Source organism: Chiloscyllium punctatum, chromosome 42 (assembly GCF_047496795.1).
Source record: "Chiloscyllium punctatum isolate Juve2018m chromosome 42, sChiPun1.3, whole genome shotgun sequence".
NCBI classification, from domain to species: domain Eukaryota; kingdom Metazoa; phylum Chordata; class Chondrichthyes; order Orectolobiformes; family Hemiscylliidae; genus Chiloscyllium; species Chiloscyllium punctatum.
Window position 1 is genome coordinate 32,492,958 of NC_092780.1, and position 16,487 is coordinate 32,509,444.

Here is a 16,487-nt window from a genome sequence, read left to right on the forward strand (position 1 = left end):
TCACAGTTGCAGGTTTAAAATGAAAACTGAAAATACAGTAAATAGATAGTGGGACGGCATTCCTTGAAGGACAACAAACTGAAAAAAGCTCAATATGCGATAGCCCATTTCTCCTTCAGCCCTTCCATTCAATGCTTTGACAAATACCCTACATGTCAAAGGAACTTCAGGTATTGCAGCATACCTTACTTATTTTATTATCTATTGCTTGGATTACGCTTACTTTCTCATTTATGAATTAAACAGTAAGATTTTTAAAAATCATTTCAGATATCAAACTTTAGTTGCAAATCTTGAGACAGCAGTTTCTCCTCAATGTTTTGGCAATCTATGAGTAAGTATTCCTGACGTAATCGATGTTTTTTTTTGTTCAGGTGCCAGAGGTTAAAATGCTCCATTAACGAAACTGTAATGTTTTCCCCTGTCTTAGCCATGTATTCTGGGACTCTACTCAAGTGTGCTTCCTGACAAGGTTAACTTAGGAGCAGAACCTTGACAACATCTGTCGCAATGCTCCGGATCTGGGCTGTCTCTGGTTAGGTTGTTCAGCACTGGTAGTGCTGGGGGCAGAGGTAAACTGGAGCCTGTGGAGTTGGAGAGTACTTTCATTCAAAATAATGGAGGCAGTGATGAGGCAATATTTTCCAGTTAACAAAATTAAAATGATCAGATTTGCCTTTGCTCTCACCTCAAAGCCATTGGACTCTTTAGGGCATGCCAGTTCCTTTAGTTCCGTCTAAATGAGTTAAACTTTGTCAGTAATGTGCTAGTGAAAATAAGTTATTGAACCTGGGTGCATTGGAACAAGCAGGATCTTTTTTTTCCTTACCTATATGGAATTGTGAGTACTTCAACTGCTTTCTGCTGTTGCTGTAAAAGGGATTTCATTATTCTATGAAAATAACTTGCATTTATATAATCCCCTGTCATACCAGCTCAAGAATATCTTATAGCCACTCAGTTACTCCTTGGTGTGAAATGACAGTTATGTAGACAGCCACGTTAAGCTAACAGCAGGTCCCACAAAGAATGCATTCATAGATAACAAGTTCTTTTGTTCTTTAATATGGTTACTTGGAAGTCAACTGTTTACCAGAGCACTTGCTTCATTTTCTTCCAATTGTGTTGTATGAATGTATGTCACGTTATCTGTGCTTTGACTGAAGGTTGGTTGTTGACACTTTGCTTGCTGATTTTTTTATCCTGAGCCATTTCTTGGCTTCTTTTTAGCCTTAGTCATGGTCTGTCATTGCCTTTCACTGTCAGAGTCAGCTGGAATGGGAAAGTTAAATCCAAGAATCTGTAGACCAGTCAGCCTGACATTGGTGATAGGCAAGTTGTTGGAGGGAATCCTGAGGGATAGGATTTATGTATATTTGGAAAGGCAAGCAGTGATTAGAGATAATCAAAATGGTTTTTGCTTGGGAACTCATGTCTCACTAACTTGATTGAGTTTTTTGAAGAAGTAACGAAGAGGATTGATGAAGGAAGAGAATTGGATGTGTTTTATATGGACTTCAGTAAGATGTTCCTCATGGTACACTGATTAGCAAGGCTAGACTACATAGAATACAGGGAGAACTAGCTATTTGAATACAGAACTGGCTCGATGATAGAAGGAAGAGCAAGAACAAAGAAACTTACAGCACCGGAACAGGCCCTTCAGCCCACCAAGCCTATGCTGATTCAGATCCTCTATCTAAACCTATCATCTATTTTCTAATCTGTATCACTCTGCTTCCTGCCCTTCAGTATCTATGCTATCGTGCCCGCCTCTACCACCTTCGCTGGCAATGCATTCCAAGCACCCACCACCCTCTGCGTAAAGAGCTTTCCATGCATATCTCCCTTAAACATTTCCCCTCTTACCTTGAATTTGTGACCCCTAGTAATCGAGTCTCCCACTCGGGAAAAGCTTCTTGCTATCCACCCTGTCTATAGCGCTCATGATTGTGAAGGCCTCAATCAGGTCACTCCTCAACCTCCATCTTTCTAATGAAATAATCCTAATCTACTCAACTTCTCTTCATATCTAGTGCCCTCCATACCAGGCAACATCCTGGGGAACCTCCTCTGCACTCTCTCCAAAGCATCCACATCCTTTTGGTAACGTGATGACCAGAACTGTACTTAGTATTCAAAATGTGGCCAAACCAAAATCCAATACAACTGTAACATGACCTGCCAACTCTTGTACTCAATACCTCATCTGATGAAGGAAGTCATGCTGTATGCCTTCTTGACCACTCTATTGACCTGTGTTGCCACCTTCAGGGTACAATAGACTTGAACACCCAGATCTCACCCAGGCTTTTCTATTTACCTTTTATTTCGCTCTTGAATTGGATCTTCCAAAATGTATCATCTCATGCCCGGATTGCACTCTATCTGCCATTTCTCTCCCAGCTCTCTAATCTATCTATACTGTGCAGTATTCTCTGACAGTCCCCTTCACTATCTGCTACTCCACAAATCTTAGTGCCATCTGCAAACATGGTAATCAGACCACCTATACCTTCCTCCATCTCATTTATGTACATCACAAACAACAGTGGTAGCAACACAAATCCCTGTAGAACACCACTGGTCACAGTTCTCCATTTTGAGTAACTCCCTTTCACTACTACTCTCTGTCTCCTGTTGCCCAGCCAGATCTCTATCCATCTAGCTATTACACCCTGGACCCCATGTGACTTCACTTTCTCTATCAGTCTACCACGAGGAACCTTATCAAATGCCTTACTGAAACCATGTATATGATATCTACAGCCCTTCCCTCATCAATCAACTTTGTCACCTCCTCAAAGAATTCTATTGAGTTAGTGAGACATGAACTTTCCTGCACAAAACCATGTTGCCTATCACTGATAAGCCCATTTTCTTCCAAATGTAAATAGATCATATCCCTCAGTATCTTCTCCAGTAGCTTCCCTATCACTGATGTCAAGGTCACTGGTTTATAATTACCTGGATGAGCCTTGCTACCCTCTTAAACAAGGGGACAACATTACAGTTCTCCAGTCCTCTGGGATCTCACCCATGTTTGAAGGTATTTGTTAAGGCCCCAGCTATTTCCTCTCTCGCTTCCCTCAGTAGCCTGCGATACATCCCATTGAACCTAGGGTCTTGTCCACCTTAGTGCCTTTTAGAATACCCAACACTTCCTCCCTCCTTATGCTGACTTGACCTAGAGTAATCAAACATCTATCCCTAACCTCAAAGTCCTTCACATCCCTCCTCGGTGAATACTGACACAAAGTACGCATTAAGAATCTTATCCATCTTCTCTCACTCCAAACAAAACTTCCCTCCTCTGTCCTTGAGTGGGTCATCCCTTTCTCTAGTTACCCTCTTGCTCCTTATATATATATAAAAGGCTTTGGAATTTTTCTTAACCTTGTTTTCTGAAGATATTTCATGTCTCCTTTTAGCCCACTTAATTTCTCATTTCAGATTGGTACTGCTTTCCCAATATTCTTCCAATGCTTCATCTGTCTTCAGTCATCTAGACCTTATGTATGCTCGCTTTATCCTCTTAGCTAATCTCAAAATTTCACCTGTCATCCATGGTTCCCTAGTCTTTCCATTTCTATCCCTCATTTTCACAGGGATATGTCTATCCTGCACTCTAATCAATCTCTCTTTAAAAGCCTCCCACATATCAAATGTGGATTTACTCGAACAGCTGCTCCCAATCCACGTTCCCCAGCCCTTGCTCAATTTTGATATTGTTGGCTTCCCCCAGTTTAGCACTCTTCCTTTAGGACTGCTCTTGTCTTTGTCCATGAGTATTCTAAAGCTTATGAAATTGTGATCACTATTCTCAAAATAATCCCCTACTGAAACTTCAATCACCTGGCTGGGCTCACTCCCCAATGTCAGATCTGGTATGGCCCCTTCCTGAATCGGACTATTTACATACTGCTCTATAAAACCCTACTGGCTGCTCCTTACAAATTCGGCTCTATGTAAACCTCTAACACTAAGTGAATCCCAGTCAATGTTGGGAAAATTAAAATCTCCTGTCACTACCACCCTGTTGCTCTGACATCTTTCCATAATCTGTTTGCATATTTGAACCTCTGTCTCACACTCACTGTTGGGAGGCCTGTAGTAGAGCCCCAACATTGTTACCACACCCTTCCTATTTCTGAGCTCTGCCCATGTTGCTCGAGTCCTCCATAGTGCCCTCCTTCAGCACAGCTGCGATACCCTCTCTGACCAATAATGCAACTCCTCCACCCCTTTTACCTCTCTCTATCCTGCCTGAAGCATCGATATCCTGGGATGTTTAGTTGCCAATCTTGCCCTTCCCTCAACCAAGTCTCATAATAGCGATAACAGCATACTCCCAGGCGCTAATCCAAGCCCTAAGTTCATCTGCATTACCTACTACAGTTCTTGCATTAAAACAAATACACCTCAGACCATCTGTCCCTTTGCATTCGTCATCTGATCCCTGCCTACTCTTCCCCTTAGTCATACTGACCTCATTATCTAGTTCTTTACAGGCTTTAGTTACTTCCTCCTTACTGTCCACTAACCTCCTCATTTTGTTCCCACCCCCTTGCCACATTACCTTAAACCCTCCTCAACAGGGTTAACAAAAGCACCCCTCATAGGACATTAGTTCCAGTCCTGCCCAGGCGTCGACCATCCAATTTGCAATAGTCCTACCTCCCGCACAACTGGTTCCAATGTTCCAAAAATGTGAACCTCTCCCTCCTGCACCATCTCTCAAGCCACTCATTCATCCTGCCTATTCTTTCCTTTCTACTCTGGCTCGCATGTGACAGTAGTAACAATCCTGAGATTACTTCCTTAGAGGTCCTACTTTTTAACTGGTTCCTAATTCCCTACAATCTGCTTGTAGGACCTCATACCATTTATTACCTATATCATTGGTGCCTATATACACCACAACTGCTGGCTGTTCACCTTCCCCCTTCAGAATATCCTGCAGCCGATCTGAGCCATCCCTGACTTGTGCACCTGGGAGGCAACATACCATTCGGGAGTCTCGTTTTCGACCACAGAACCATCTATCTACTCCCCTTACAATTGAATCCCCTATGACTTTAGGCCTTCTACACTTTTTCCCGCCCTTCTGTACAGCCATGGTGCCATGAACCTGGCTACTGCTGCCTTCCCCTGGTGAGCCATTTCCCTCATCAGTATTCAAACAGTATCCTGTTTTGGAGGGAGATGACCTTCCTGTAGAAGACAGAGGGTGGTAGTGGAGGGTTGCTTTTCAGTCTGGAGGCCTCTGACTATGATGTGCTGCAAAGATCAGTGCTGGGTCCACTGCTTTCATCATTTATATAAATGTTTTGGATGTGAACATAGGAGGTAGAGTTAGTAAGTTTGCAGATGACACCAAAATTGGAGATGTAGTGGTCAGCGAAGAAGGTTACCTCAGAGTACAATGGGATCTTGATCATAAGGGCCAATGGGCCAAGGAATGACAGATGTAGTTTAATTTAGATAAATGTGAGATGCTTCAATTTGGAAAGGCAAATACATTTAATGGTAAGGTTCTGAGGAGTGTCACTGAACAAAGAGACTTTGGAGAGCAGGTTCATAACTCCTTGAAAGTGGAGTCACACATAAATAGGGTAGTGAAAAAGGTGTTTTATTGGTCAGAGTATTGAGTATGGGAATTGGAAGGTCATGTTGCAGCTGTACAGGACATTGGTTAGGCCACTTTTGGAATTTTGTGCACAACTCTGGTCTTTCTCCTATAGGAGGGATGTTGTGAAACTTGAAAGGGTCCAGAAAAGATTTACAAGGATGTTGCCAGGGTTGGAGGGTTTGAGCTATCGGGAGAGGCTGAATAGGCTGGGGCTGTTTTCCATGGAGCTTTGGAAAGTGAGGTGTGACCTTATAGAGGATTATAAAATCATGAGCGACATGTATAGGATGAATAGACAAGGTCTTTTCCCTGGGGTGGGTGAGTCCAGAACTAAAGGGCATAGATTTAAGGTGAGAGAGGAATGATTTAAAAGGGACCTAAAGGACAGCTTTTTTTTCACACACAGGGTGGTACATGTATGAACTGAACTGTTGGAGGAGGCTGGTACAATTACAACATTTAAAAGGCATCTGGATGGGTATATGAATAGGAAAGATTTAGAGGGTTCTAAGCCAAGTACTGGCAAATGGGACTAGATTAATTTTGAATATCTGGTCAACATGGACAAGTTGGACCGAAGGGTCTGTTTCTGTCCTGTACATCTCTATGACTCTATGACTCCCTATGATCTTTCTTTTCTAACCCAAAAAAACTCTCCTTTCCTCTTCCCAGCTTGCACCTCATCAACACCATCCTCCTGCTATAGCCTTGCAGCCTGGTCTATTCCCCTTCCCCAGGCATGGTTATGGCCATCGGCCTGGCTACAAATGGATCAAATGGTGCTAATGTCATTAATTATGGCAGGTCCACAATTCCTGGTAGGTATCGGTTTCCTATCTGGATTTCTACACCCCTTCTCCTTGTCACCTGACAGAGCAGCACTGCTCTCAAAGCTTGTGATTTTAAATAAATTTCTTGGACTATAACCTGGTGTCATGTGACTTTTGACTTTGACCACCCCAGTCCAGCAGAGACATCTCCATGTCATAAATACCATTGTTCAAGTGTTTGATTCTGAATTATTCTATGATTCCCTTTCACATCCACATGTAATGGCTGGCTCACGCTGCTTGTGGACAGACAGAAGCCTGATCTATAAGTTGCTAAGTGCTCCACCCACATCGCCACATACTGATGACAGCTGCCTTTAGATCTGTTGGCTGCATCTCGTTTAAATCACTTCTGTACGTCCTCCATGGTTCCTGATTGACTGTGGGAGGGATCTGAAGTTTCAGGGAAGGAATGTTGTCAAGTTCCCTGATGATTACGGCAGACACTCCCTGCTCATGGCTGGTTAGTTTATTTTGTTGTTCCTTTTGACTTCTGAATTCATATTTCTTTGGTGCAAATTTATTCTGAAGCCTGAATTCCACAGCTTATGATGTGTTAGTCAGACTTGACTATGCTTTGCAATTTACATTTGCATTGTATAGCGAAGCACAATTCAGGTTTTACTACAGAACAAATGTCAAGCCTCTAAGCCTTGGGCTGTAAATGGTACCAGACTGGTTCCATTTGACCTTTCACCTCAGGAGTAACCTTTCTTGCACTTTCCCCTCATAAACACTTCACTGGCGCTGACAATGTAAGAACTTTGGGTGCTTTTTTTTCCAGCCCATATGGTTTCAAATCCATTGGAAAATTTGTTGGACGTACCTTCAGGGAAAGCTTCTCTGGCACAGGCCAACTCCTTAATGACAGACAGCCTCTGTTCTTAGTTCTTGTTATCAGCAGTTCCTGAGAGACGGTCTGTCACATTTTCACTTTTCAAGATGTTTAATGCTTTGAGTGGTGGGTACTGAGGGGTCCCAGCCAGATTAAGGCTGACTGTTTGAACAAATGATATATTGCAGGAAGAGATTATACTTTTATTGTAAAGAGAACTTACAACCAAATATTTTCCATGGGACCATAAGAGGTTCGCTTTTAAACATTAGCATCTCTCAATGGGATCATTATTGAGTATTTGTGCATGAAGAGACTAAGCTACTGTGGTAACCTTATTTATAAAGCAATCATTTAAAATAATTTTATTGAGAATGGCATGACAGTAAAGAATTTGTCTTTAAGGGCACTGTCTTATAATAATGGTAGGGTATGCTCAACTTCATTTATATCATTTAAAAAAAGCTTAATACTTGAAATGTCTTCATGTGATATGCCACAATGGAGTAGAAGCCACTCATAACTCCATGACTGCGAGCTCCAACTGAAACCATACAGCACAGAACTGAAGGAACTAAAAACAGGCTTACATGTCACTGATTCTGATTTTTTAAATGTAAAATATGCCATTTGAGTTTCAAGTCCTTCGGTAATGACATATAAGATCTGTTTTTTTTTATTTTGGGAGTGCCACCCCAGTTGCTGACATGTCCATGTGCGGCACGAGCAGAACTAGACTCCAAAAGCAAATGGTGCAGTGCTTCCTTCATGAGCTGTGACTCACCAGTAAAATAATTTTTCAGGCTGGTGGCAAAAATTGGTGGACTAATCAATTATAGGGGAATCATAGTAAGGCAAAAATCTAATTATTAGATACTGTTTGGGAATGTGAAATGAAATTAATTTCCTCCCTCTCCATTTGAGAGTTTTGTGGTCAATAGTAGCCCTTATTAGATTAGATTAGACAGTGTGGAAACAGGCCCTTCGGCCCAACCAGTCCACATCGACTCTCCAAAGAACAACCTTCCCCCTTCTGACTAATGCACCTAACACGATGGGCAATTTAGAATGGCCAGTTCACCTGACCTGCACACCTTTGGACTGTGGGAGGAAACCCACACAGACACGGGGAGAATGTGCAAACTCAACACAGACAGTTGCCCAAGGCTGGAATTGAACTTGGGACCCTGGTGCTGTGAGGAAGCAGTGCTAACCACTGAGCCACCATGCTGCCGTTTACAAAATAAATAAAGCCAATTAACAGTCAGAGAATTTGGTGCTTTGGAGAACTCAGTGCTGTGATGGTGGGGCATTTTCCCATTGAACTTCTGTGTTGGCACTGAAGAAAGGATGGAAGGGGTTCAACGACTAGACCAATACTTTGACCTGAACATTGTTACAACGAGGGATTAAACAGACTACAGTTTGCTTATTTGCTGGAATTTAGAAGATTAAGAGGTGATTTGATTGAACTTTTCAAGATATTGAAAGAAACAAATAGATTGGGAGAAACTGTTTATCTTCTTTTAGAGGTTTAGAGTAGCTGATAGCCTTGTCAAAATGTAGAGTAAATTAATTCTAATTCTCTTAAGGAGTGATATTAAAAAAAAGCTTCATCATGTAAATATTGGTGGAAGTGCATAACCCTCTTTTACAAATGTAAATTATAAGACCATAAGACATAGGAGTGGAAGTAAGGCCATTCGGCCCATCGAGTCCACTCCGCCAATCAATCATGGCTGATGGGCATTTCAACTCCACTTACCCGCATTCTCCCCGTAGCCCTTAATTCCTTGTGACATCAAGAATTTATCAATCTCGGCCTTGAAGACATTTAGCGTCCCGGCCTCCACTGCACTCCATGGCAATGTATTCCACAGGCCCACCACTCTCTGAGTGAAGAAATGTCTCTGCATTTCCGTTCTGAAATGACCCCCTCTAATTCTAAGGCTGTGCCCACGGGTCCTAGTCTCCTCGCCTAACAGAAACAATTTCCTAGTGTCCACCCTTTCCAAGCCATGTATTATCTTGTAAGTTTCTATTAGATCTCCCCTTAATCTTCTAAACTCCAATGAATACAATCCCAGGATCCTCAGCTGTTCCTCGTATGTTAGACCTACCATTCCAGGGATCATCCATGTGAATCTCCGCTGGACACGCTCCAGTGCCAGTATGTCCTTCCTGAGGTGTGGGGACCAAAACTGGACACAGTACTCCAAATGGGGCCTAACTAGAGCTTTATAAAGTCTCAGTAGCACAACGGTGCTTTTATATTCCAACCCTCTTGAGATAAATGACAACATTGCATTCGCTTTGTTAATCACGGACTCAACCTGCATGTTTACCTTTAGAGAATCCTCGACTAGCACTCCCAGATCCCTTTGTACTTTGGCTTTATGAATTTTCTCACTGTTTAGAAAGTAGTCCATGCTTGTATTCTTTCTTGCAAAGTGCAAGGCCTCGCATTTGCTCACATTGAATTCCATCAGCCATTTCCTGGACCATCTCCCAAACTGTCTAGATCCTTGTGCAGCCTCCCCACTTCCTCAGTACTACCTGCCTGTCCACCTAACTTTGTATCATCGGCAAACTTCACTAGAATGCCCCCAGTCCCTTCATCCAGATCATTAATATATAACGTGAACAGCTGCGGCCCCAACACTGAACCCTGCGGGACACCGCTTGTCACTGGCTGCCATTCCAAAAATGAACCTCTTATCCCAACTCTCTCCCTTCTGTCAGACAGCCAATCCTTAATCCATCCCAGTAACTCACCTCAAACACCATGGGCCCTCACCTTACTCAACAGCCTCCCATGTGGCACCTTATCAAAGGCCTTTTGGAAGTCTAGATAGACCACATCCACTGGGTTTCCCTGGTCTAACCTACTTGTCACCTCTTCAAAGAATTCCAACAGGTTTGTCAGGCACGACCTCCCCTTAGTAAATCCATGTTGACTTGTTCTAATCCGACCCTGCTCTTCCAAGAATTTAGAAATCTCATCCTTAATGATGGATTCTAGAATTTTACCAACAACCAAGGTTAGGCTAATTGGTCTATAATTTTCCATCTTCTGTCTTGATCCTTTCTTGAACAAGGGGGTTACAACAGCGATTTTCCAATCATCCGGGACTTTCCCTGACTCCAGTGACTTTTGAAAGATCTCAACCAACGCCTCCGCTATTTCCTCAGCCACCTCCCTCAGAACTCTAGGATGTAGCCCATCAGGGCCCGGAGATTTATCAATTTTAAGACCTTTTAGCTTTTCTAACACTTTCTCTTTTGTAATGGCAACCATACTCATCTCAGCCCCCGACTCCTTTTAATTGTTGGGATATTACTCATGTCTTCCACTGTGAAGACTGACGCAAAGTACTTATTAAGATCTCCTGCTATTTCCTTATCTCCCATCCCTAGGCTTCCAGAATCAGTTTAAAGTGCCCCAATGTCTACTTTTGCCTGTTGTTTGTTTCTTATGTATTGAAATAAACTTTTGCTATCATTTCTAATATTACTGGCTAGCCTACCTTCATATTTGATCCTCTCCTTCCTTATTTCTCTCTTTGTTATCCTCTGCTTGTTTTTGTAGCCTTCCCAATCTTCTGATTTCCCTGTGCTCTTGGCCACTTTATAGGATCTCTCTTTTTCTTTAATACATTTCCTGACTTCCTTTGTCAGCCATGGCTGTCTAATCCCTCCCCGGATAATCTTTCTTTCCTTGGGAATGAACCTCTGTCCAGTGTCCTCAATTATACCCACAAACACCTGCCATTTTTGTTCTATTGTCTTCCCCGCTAGGCTCTGCTTCCAGTCTATTTTTATCAGTTCCTCTCTCATGCCCTCATAACTACCTTTATTTAACTGTAGCACCATTACATCCAATTTTGCCTTCTCTCTTTCAAACTGCAGACTGAACTCTACTATATTATGATCGCTGTTTCCTAAGTGTTCCCTTACTTTAAGATTTTTTATAAAGTCTGGTTCATTACATAGCACTAGGTCCAGAATAGCCTGCTCCCTTGTGGGCTTCATGACAAGCTGTTCCAAAAAGCCATCCTGTAAGCATTCCATGAATTCCCTTTCTTTGGATCCACTGGCAACATTATTTACCCAGTCCACCTGCATATTGAAGTCTCCCATGATCACCGTGACCTTGCCTTTCTGATATGCCTTCTCTATTTCCCGGTACATGTTGCACCCCTGGTCCTGACCACTGTTGGGAGGTCTGTACATAACTCCCATTATGGTTTTTTTGCCTTTGTGGTTCCTCAATTTCACCCACGCAGACTCCACATCATCCGACGCTATGTCATTCAGTGCCACAGATTTAATTTTGTTCTTAACTAACAAGGCAACCCCGCCCCTTCTGCCCGCCCCTCCTGTCTTTTCGATAAGTTGAAATTCCTTGGATGTGCCACCATGCCACGTGGGTGGCACAGTGGTTAGCACTGCTGCCTCACAGCGCCAGAGACCCGGGTTCAATTCCCGCCTCAGGCGACTGACTGTGTGGAGTTTGCACATTCTCCCCGTGTCTGCGTGGGTTCCCTCCGGGTGCTCCGGTTTCTTCCCACAGTCCAAAAATTTGCAGGTTAGGTGAATTGGCCATGCTAAATTGCCCGTAGTGTTAGGTGATGGGGTAAATGTAGGGAAATGAGTCTGGGTGGTGCGCTTCGGTGGGTCGGTGTGGACTTGTTGGGCTGAAGAGCCTGTTTCCACACTGTAAGTAATCTAATCTTTAACTGCCAGTCCTGACCCCCCCACCCCCCTGCAACCATGTCTCTATGATGCCTACCACAGCATAATCATTCATGATGATCAGTGCCATTAGTTCATCTGCTTTGTTACGAGTGCTGCGAGCATTCAGGTAAAGTGCCTTAATGCTAACTTTCTTATCATTAGAGATATTGGAAGTCATAAGATGTCCTAAGATATCCTTCCTTTTTGCTGCATTCCCAGTCTGCCTCAAGTTTAAATCCGCCTGCAGACATGCTATCCTTGACTGATTGTCGCTGTTAAAACTGAGATTGACAGGTTTTTGTTAGCTAAAGGCATAAAGGGATATGGGCAAGGGCAATCATATGCATTTATACCACAGATCAACCATGACTCATTGAATGGCTGGATAAACTAAAAGGGCTTACTGGCTAATTCATTTTCCTATATCCCTATGAAAATGCGCTCTGTAAACGTAGCACAGAGCTTTATATCCAATCTGCATCCAACTGGAAGGTTCAAGCAATAAAAAGCCTTATTGTTCAGCAAGCATTACCAGGTGAGAAATGCTTAGATCTTTGACATGCTAATAAAAACATACATTCAGTCTTTCCATTAATTCTGGACATGTCCCTAACAAAATGAATACACAGTATTTCAAATAAACTGAATTGTGGTGTAAATTTCCTATCAACACACAGATCTTTAAAACATTTAAAACCTGAAATTATACAGTCATAGAATCATAGAGATGTACAGCATGGAAACAGACCCTTCGGTCCAACTCATCCATGCTGACTAGCTATCCCAACCCAATCTGGTCCCATCTCCCAGCGCCTGGCCCATAACTCTCTAAACCCTTCCTATTCATATACCCATCCAGATGCCTTTTCAATGTTGCAATTGTACCAGCCTCCTCCACTTCTTCTGGCAGCTCATTCCATACACGTACCACCCTCTGTGTGAAAAAGTTGCCCCTTAGGTCTCTTTTATATCTTTCCCCTCTCACTCTAAACCTATGCCCTCTAGTTCTGGACTCCCCCACCCTAGGGAAAAGGCTTTGTCTATTTATCCTATCCATGCCCCTCATGATTTTATAAACCTCTATAAGGTCACCCCTCAGCCTCCGACGCTCCAGGGAAAACAGGCCTAGCCTGTTCAGCCTCTCCCTATAGCTCAAATCCTCCAACCCAGGCAACATCCTTATAAATCTTTTCTGAACCCTCAAGTTTCACAAAGTCTTTCCGATTGGAAGGAGTCCAGAATATTCCAACAGTGGTCTAACCAATGTCCTTAGGTACAGGATAAGTCGATTATTGTCTTTGCTAAAAGAAATGTGAGACAAACATGTGAAATTTGTGTTAATAATGATATTTCCAGAGAAATTTATCATTCTAGAAAAGCCAGGATTTATTATTTAAAATTTTTGCAAGGTTTGTGAAGGTTTGTAGCTCAGGTTGAGGTCTAGGGTGTAGGTTTGCTCGCTGAGCTGTAGGTTTGATATCCAGACGTTTCATTACCTGGCTAGGTAACATCATCAGTGGCGACCTCCAAGTGAAGCGAAGCTGTTGTCTCCTGCTTTCTATTTATATCTTTGCTCAGCGAGCAAACCTACACCCATTATTTAAAATATTGGAGAGCATGGCTAGTTTGTGTCAATGCAGCCTTCTCACATTTGAAAGGGATAGATCAGAGAGGGGGCCTTTTGTACAATTTTTCTGATCACAAAGCTAATTTCAGAGTTAGGTGGCTTACCTTTACCCAGAGTTTCACTGACTTTTGGATATCTGTGCAATGGGAGTTGGACAATCCCTTGAAGAAGGTTGGTAAAGCAATATACAATTAGTAGATGAAATGTTGGTTGATGTTCCCCCGGGGTTGATGGGTGTGGTGTTGGAAAAGCACAGCCAGTCAGGCAGCGTCCAAGGAGCAGGCGAGTCGATGTTTTGGGCATAAGCCCTTCATCAGGCATGAGGCTTGTGCGTCATGGGGGCTGAGAGATAAATGGGAGTTGGGTGGGGTTGGGGGGAAGGTAGCTAGGAAAGCGATAGGTAGCTGAAGATAGGGGTGAAAGTGATAGATTGGAGAGGAGAGTGAAGCAGGCAGGTGGGAAGAAAGATGGACTGGAAGGACCATTCAAGAGAGCGGTGCCGAATTGGAAGGTTGAGACTGGATTAAGGTAGGGTGAGGGGAAATGGGGAAACTGGTGAAATCCACATTAGTCCCATGTGGTTGGATATTTTCCGAGTCCCTAGGTGGAAGAATGCTTCATCTTCTGCCTTGGCACCCAAAAACACCTCCTAGTCATCACCTTCCACCCCACCAACCTTTGGATAAGCCGCCATTTCCACCAACTACAAACTGACCCCGCCACCAGGGATATTCTTCCTTCCCCATCCCTATCTGTGTTTCAGAGAGACCATTTTCTCCATGACTCCCTTGTCAATTCCATGCCCCCCACCAACCCACTGCCCCCACCCCGCAGCACCCCGAGAATTGCAACACCTGCATCCACATCTCCCCCCCTCACCTCTGTCCAAGGCCCCAAAGGATCTTTCCACATCTATTAGAAATTCACTTTGCTTCCACATATGTCATCTACCCTGTCAGTTGCACCCAATGTGGTTGCCTCTGCATCGCGGAGACAGGACGCCAAATTGCTGATCATTTCAGAGAACATCTCTGGGACACCTGCACTAACCAACCCCACTGCCCCATGGCTGAACACATTAACTGCCCCTCCCACTCCACCAATGACAGGCAGGTCTGGTCCTCCTCCATTGCCAAACCTTAAACACCCTACGCCTGGAGAAAGAACACCTCAACTTCCGCCTTGGGATCCAGAAAAAATCCAACCACATGGGATCAATGTGAATTTCACCAGTTTCTTCATTTTCTCTGCTCCCACCATATCCCAGTCCCAACCTTCCAATTCAGCACCACCCTCTTGGACAGTTTTACCTGTCCATCTTCCTTCCCACCTATCTGCTTCACCCTCCTCTCCAACCTATCACTTTCACCCTCAGCTTCATCTACCTATCGCTTTCCTAGCTACTTTCCCCCCAGCCCTGACCCCCTCCCATTTATCTCTCAGCCCCCTTGGCCACAAGCCTCATTCCTAATGAAGGGCTTATGCCAAAAATGTCAATTCTCCTGCTCCTCGGATGCCGCCTGACCGGCTGTGCTTTTCCAGCACCGCACTCTTGACTCTGATCTCCAGCATCTGCAGTCCTCACTTTCTCCTCATGTTCTTCCTAGTCATTGATATCCCCTGGTTCTTGGGTCATTGGGAACATCCTTTCTTCATTTGCCTTTTTAAAGTCATATTAGAATTTCATAGGTTTCTGTGAGATAACCCTCATTATCTGAAACGCCAGTTCTAGCTGATCCAATCTCCAATCTCATGTCAGTCCTGTCATCCCAGGAATCTGTTTGGTAAACATTTGTTGAACTCCCTCCACAGCCTTCCTCAGAGAAGGAGACTAAAACAGCACACAATAGTCCATGTGTGGTCTTACAAAGACCCTGTAAAATTGTAGCAATCCACCCCTGATCCTGTACTTAAATCCTCTCACTATGAAGACCAAAATACATTCCCTTCTTTACTGCCTGCTGCATCTGTATGTTTACTTTCCGTGACTAATATACAAGGACACCCAGGTCTTGTTGCACCTCCTCTTTTCCCAATATATCACCATTCAGACAATAATCTGCCTTCCAAAGTCGATAACCTCACAGTTATATATTTTATACTACATCTGCCATACATTTGCCCACTCACCAACTTGTCCATATCATATTGAATTATCTCTACATCTTACTCACAGTTCCTTCCTCCCACCTAGCTTTGTGTCTTCTGCAAACTTGGGCATTTTATTTTAAGTTCCCTCATCTAAATCATTAGTCTATATTATGAGGAGCTGGGGCCCAGCACTGATATCTGTAGTACCCCCCTAGTCATTGTCTGCCACTCAGAAAATGACCATTTATTCCTACTCATTGTTCCCTGTCTGCCAACCAGTTCTGTATCCAAGTCAGTCCATGGCATCCATCTTCAGTCCCATGTGGTGTAATTTTACACAATAATCTCTTATGTGGGAATGCCTTTTGAAAGTCAAGTAAGCCACATTCACTGGTGTCTCCCTTATCAACTCTACTAGCTACATCTTCAAAAAATTCCAATTTGTCAACCACGATTTTGTAAGTCCATGTTGACTCTGTCCAATCCTATCACTGATTTCCAAGTGCTTGCTATTAAGTCTTTTATAATATTTTCTTGCATTTCTCATGCTACAGATATCAGGCTAGCTGATCTACAGTTCCTTGTTTTCTCTCTATTTCCTTTTTTAAATAGTAGGGTTGCGTTAGCTAACCACCATTCTGTAGGAACCGATCCAGTCTATAGAATCTTGAAAGAGGATCATCAATGCATCCTCTATTTCTAGGGCCACTTTCTTAAGTATTCTGGGATGAAGAT

General features: G+C 43.3%; 1 long non-coding RNA gene across 1 annotated transcript in view; it reads left to right on the top strand.

The window, feature by feature from the left end:
* Positions 1-503: 503 nt before the first annotated feature.
* The window catches only part of LOC140465879 (uncharacterized), a 230,218-nt gene continuing 214,234 nt past the window's right edge, over positions 504-16,487 (top strand). Inside the window, exon 1 of the long non-coding RNA XR_011955178.1 lies at positions 504-841. This is a non-coding gene — a long non-coding RNA (uncharacterized lncRNA). The remainder of the gene's footprint in view (positions 842-16,487) is intronic.